Source organism: Dioscorea cayenensis, chromosome 3 (genome assembly GCF_009730915.1).
Source record: "Dioscorea cayenensis subsp. rotundata cultivar TDr96_F1 chromosome 3, TDr96_F1_v2_PseudoChromosome.rev07_lg8_w22 25.fasta, whole genome shotgun sequence".
NCBI classification, from domain to species: Eukaryota; Viridiplantae; Streptophyta; class Magnoliopsida; order Dioscoreales; family Dioscoreaceae; genus Dioscorea; species Dioscorea cayenensis.
In genome coordinates, this window is record NC_052473.1 from 12,541,937 (window position 1) to 12,547,936 (window position 6,000).

Here is a 6,000-nt window from a genome sequence, read left to right on the forward strand (position 1 = left end):
CGGCTTGGCTCGTTAGGTTAGTTGACCTAGCAGGTTTGACTGGGCCGGGCCTAAAGACGGCCCCACGCTTGTCTACTTCCCGTCATTCGTTTAAATTGGTGACATTTTCTTTCCCAAAGCTCACCACTTTTTTTTTCATCTTAGCTAGTTTAAGCTCGCATCCCTTTTCTCCTTCTCAAAGCATTTTTCTAGCTGATCGCTACAAATAATTTTCTATACACACTAGGATATAAGAACACTAGAAACATCAATGGAATAACACATGTTATCATGATCTAAAGAATGTCTCATTATTTTAGGTGATTTAAAGACTAGATCCTCATCTCCAATTGATATGCTACTTGCTAATGAGCAATATCCACAAGTATAGGAGTTGTCTAACTAATAATAGTGTGTCCCTAAGGCAAGGTGTTCATTCCTCGAGACTGATGCTTCTACTACTAATTGCTCTTTTATTATCTAGAAGAATAATTTGAAGCATTTGAATCTAGCAAAACAAAAGATGAAGCTATGACTAACAAGATGAAATCGAAGAAAATACAAAATTGAATGAATTGCACCACAGATGTGAATCCCATTGAGAATTAATTGCAATTGAATTCTTGTATTGGTTATTTTTTTAGTGCTCTTGGACCGTGAAACCTCGTAGATTACAATAGCTCTTTTTTCAAGGTGACAAATTCCTAATCTCATACAATAATCTTATTCGCCATATGATAGCATTAAGAGTTCCTTGAATCCCACTATTAAGTTTAACCTAATATGAAGGGTTTGACACCATACACTCTATATGTAGGTGTGCACTATGCAAGATCTTTATATGACCAATTTCTTAATACAAATCATGAAAATTAAACAAGTATTTGAAAGCTCTAGCTAGAATAAATACCATGCATCAAGGTACACATAGAGATTTCACAAGAAACACTTCAATTAAACCAATACGAATGAAAAAGGAATTCAATTACAAATCATCTCAAGGTTCAATTCGAGGCATTAAAGAAAGGTTTAGCCCTTCATGATAAAGAGGTTCAAATTACAATCCAAAAGGCAGCATGAATGAAAATATAAAAAGAACACTCCCTCAATGCTACTTTTCTCTTAGATGGATAGAACCCCCAGTCAATGAAGATGGCCCTCATCTTCAATCTTGCGCTATAGCACCAATATCGCTCTTATAATGCTCCTCGATCGGCTCCCTTCAATCTCCATTAAGAACCCTAGCCTCTCTCTCTCTCTCTCTCTCTCTCCATGTGTGTGTGTGTGTGTGTGTGTGTGAAAAGCTCCCTCCTAAAACCAAACTTATGGTTGTTATTTTGTAGGAATCATCACAGTCCACACCCGTTCTTGTAGTGTGTTTAACCTATGTTTTTTACCTTGGGCACTCAATATTTAAATCTTCACAAATTTGAAACCTTTAGAAATTAGCATGTCTCCTTACACGCCCGTGCTTATAAAAGTACAAGCGTGCCATGAGATCCATGGCCGTAGTTTGGATGTGCTCTTTATTGGAATTTGTGCAATGTTGGTCGTTTCACTCTGATTTGCTCTTTCACTCTTTTCGACCCAAGCACCTAAATTTTTGCTCATTCACAAAAACAAACCAAACAAAGTAGTAAAATAGTATAATTCACGCTAGAAAACAAGCTAAATGCAACAATTTATAGTATGAAAATGTGTACAATCATGCTCTCATCACCTATCTTAAGCACTATCCAATTAATTACAAATATTAATTTAGGTTCTAGATGGGGATGGAAAGGGTCATCCTACAACGAGGGGTATCTCCACATCCTTATTTACATCAATTATGGCAAAATAGATGAGCAATGTGAATTTATCAACCTTCATCAAAACATCCTCAATAACTCCTCTAGTATACCTAATTGATCAATTAGCTAATTGTATGGTCATCCTCTTCGGCTTAGGTTTTCCTATTTATAACTTCTTGAAAATCTCATAAGGCATCATATTAATAGTCTCTCTTAAATCAACTAATGCCTTTTCATTATTTAAACTACTAATCATATGAGGAATAGTAAAACTCCCTCAATTCTTCAACTTCTGTAGTAGTTTGTTTTGAAGGATGGTTGATCACTCCTCGCTGAGTGAGATTGCAAACAATTCCTCCAACTTCTTTTTGTTGGTGAATTGAAGAACTTTGCATACTTAGGCATTTGTGGTAAAGCCTTACCAAAAGGTAAGTTTATATGTAATTGTTTAAGAAATTTAGGAATTTCCTAAATTGATCATCCATTTGGTCTTTCCTCACCTTGGCATTGTATGAAACGTGTGGTTGAAACTTCGAGATTGATGGATGCTCGGTTTCCTTCTCTTTGCTTTTCTCCATTTTAGAATTGGATTCTTCGGCTTTTTTTATACTGTTTCTTCTGGATCACCACCTCATGTCCATTCCTCAAGGTGATTGTGTTCAACTATTTCCTTGGATTAGTTTCTATGTTGCTCAACAAACTCTCTTAGGACCTTTCTAAGAGCATCTTTGTTAATTGTCCTACTTGATTCTCGAGATTGTAAAAGGGCATCTATTGATTTCTAAAAGTTGTCTCATTGGTTTACGTATGTGACGGACGACTTATGGGTGTGTAAATTATACAAATATATGAGCATGCAAGTATGCACTTGTTACTACAATTGGTCCGTTATACCGCAAGTGTATGGGTCGTCAAGTAATACCTCGTGGGTGAATAAGAGAGTCATATTTCCCTAGGAACGGTGAGAGACTCCTATTACTTTTTTTCACTTAATCAATAACCTAATCGTTTATGCTCTTTCTTTAGTTTTCTTGTACAACACTATTAAACAATACAATTGGAGACAACGTTAAGAACACTTAGAAGGAGTTGAGAGTATGTACTATAAGTATCTTGATTATTAATTATAATGGTGTTAAGTGTTAATTGTATTCTAGGTTCAAACAGGGGAATTCAAAGGCCTACTAGCCCCAATAAGTCATGGCGGCTAGGTCTAAACCATTGGAAACTTAAGATGAAATCTCTTCTACCCCAGCCTTCTAGGTTTGCCTTAAGTGCGGGAATCCCTCGAGAAGAGACCAATCAAATCCTAAGCCTAAGGGACAACCAATTCCTAGTCTGGAAACCTAGTTATACCTAACCTCTTAGAACATGCATAGATCAATTGTGGCATGGGTGTCATCAACATGGGGACATATCCTCCTTATCCACATCAACATGTAACAATTAATTAAGAACATGCAATAATTATAAAAACTAGAACAATTTGTATTAATCAATGAAAATTAATAAATAATAACCAAGGGACTTAGGCATACAATTCCCCTCGAATTAGGTTCTTATAGATCATAACAAGAAAAGCATCAAAGCACAAAAGAACCACAAGACAAAAATAAATAATGTATTCCTAGACTAACTCCCTCCTATAGTTCTCCAATAGTTGGGGATTAGAGGATCCCAAGATTGTCCGGATGAAGTGTGTCTGTCACTCACAACCCTCTGATAATGATCTTTGAAGAAGTCTGTCATTCGTGATTTTCTCCAATGATGCTCGTTGATGTACTCTCAAGAAATCCACTATAATCTGTTGGAATATGGAAAAAACAGTGTCTCTCGCAGCTCAGATCTCCATAAATCTGGCCGTCCTAGGTTATTCAGCAAAAGAGTCTCCCCGAATTTAGAGAATACTGAGATATTTATAGTAATCAGTTCCACCATAGCCTCATCATAGGCATTGTGATGCTCGTTGTGAGTAAGTTGTTGCTTAGGTTCCAAGTCACATCCTGGCACGGTTTTTGGGTATTATGTATCTTAATAACGACCATCATGGATTTCACAACAGCTATTGTGAGGCTGCTATGGCTTCTATGTTGCTACCAGTGAGCTCATGCTGCCACGGCTTGATCACGGTAGTGGTAAGTGTAGGCAATAGGCGTTGTGAGTTGCCATAACGCCCGTTGTGAGTCATGGTGCAACCTTGATTCAGCAACTTGCTTCATTTAATTCAAAACATCCTCGAATTTGCTTCTTTCTACCTAAAACATAAATAAAGGTCATTGTGAACAAAAGAATGAAATTTTGTACTAATGAGAAGTTAAACAAGTAAATTTCATACTAAATGCAATGTAAATAATATAGAAAATATGATCAGTTTAGCACTTATCAATATGAGCTTCGATTGATTACACAAACCTTGTCATTAGCTTCTCCGCGCTTAGTTTTTTTTCTTGTGGTGGCAACTAAAAACTTAGGATAAAGTTAGCTCTCTACTATGAGAAGTTAGGATGATTCCTCCACCTTGGATTGTAAATATTATTGTAGGAGTTGTTTTTGCTATTGAGTATGTTACCCAATTAATCTACCTACTCCACGTTCCTTAAAGTTTCGCCAATTATCAGATAATCCGTGTTTATAAGCATATTGCATAAATGGTGCTAATTGAAGGAATCCTGATAGTCCATCAATCTTTCACTAAAGGCCTCCACTTGAGTTATGAGAGCTTAAATGATATTCACATCACAAATACTAGCTACCGTGCCAGGCTTAACTCATATTATATTCCATTGGTAGCTATTCATTGTCATTTCTTCAAACAATGCTTAAGGTGGCTCTAATATCTTACTGTTTAGTTATCCTTTGAGTAGATCCTTGAACCTCTCTTATGTCTCATGGAGTGTCTTCTACTCGAATTGACAATAGGAAGAGATCTTATTCCTCATTTTTATGGTCTTCAAGGCAGGGAAGTACTTCCCAAAAACTTTTTCTTTATTTTCTCCCATGTTATGATTAACCCTCTAGGAAGGGAAGTCCACCATTTCTTGGCTTACCTCTCAGTAAAAAAGGAAATAACCAAAGTTTGATTGTGTGACCAATGACTTCGTTAATCTTGAAAGTATAAAAAATTTTCAAAAAATTTGTGATATGTGCAATAAGGTCCTCATCTTGTGCACCATCGAATTACACAATCTGTTGTACCATCAAACTCCTAGCCATGCACTACTCCTAGTACAAAAAAAAACAATAAAAAAATCAAGTAAACTAAAACAAAAGAAAGAAAACAAATGTAAAATAAAATAATTACTAATTAATAAATTCCAAGTGTTACAAATATTCTAGTCTCTGGAAATGGCTTCAGAAACTTGATAGGTCTAGATGAAGCAACTATACGCAAATGCACATGTCATATCAAGTAATAAACGATGTAAGAATGCAAGATGTTGATCCCGTGATGACTAGAATTAGTAGTACTAACTGAGCCTCTATTATCTAGCTTATCGCTGAATGGCAGTTTCAAAGATCAAATCATAGGTAACGGAATCGAATACCAAAACAACTAGAAATAAAGGGAAGGTAATCAGTTAGTAGAGACGGTACCCGGATATTGATGAGTGCTTGTGCGATATGAATGTGAAGCGTTCATTCCTTATGTTGAGCATTACTTTTCTCAGGTTTTTACATTAATATGTGTGTTTTTATGTTACTTTTACGCAGGTAGGGTTGTGAGCCGAGTATGAAGGAAATGGGCCAATGTGGATCATAATGCACCTATTTTGGAGGAGATCTTGCTAAGGTTCAAACGCGAAGACATAGGGACGGTGTGAGATGCTAGAGTGTGTGCCAACCTCCTCGCATTCAAGTGAGCACATCCATTTGGAGGGGCACAAAAGGCGGTCACACTCGAGCATTCCGTCTTATGCATATAAAAACAAGAGCTCCACCAACATGTATATCATTGAAGAAGCAAGTGATTCACGACGTGAACGTGTGCCCGTTTGCGTTACCCCGATGAAAGTATGAAATTGGGAAGTTATTCGGTCGAAGATCGCAGCAACATCGTAGACGACGCATTCATGACCGCCGAGAAATCGCAGAGGCAGAGAACCCACACGGGCGTGTGGAAATTATCACGCGTGTGGAAATTCGCAGCGGGCGCAGTAGCGTCACGCCCGTGGAGTTGCCCGATTCGACCTTTATTTAAAGCCGATTCAGCCCCGATTTTGGTATTCTT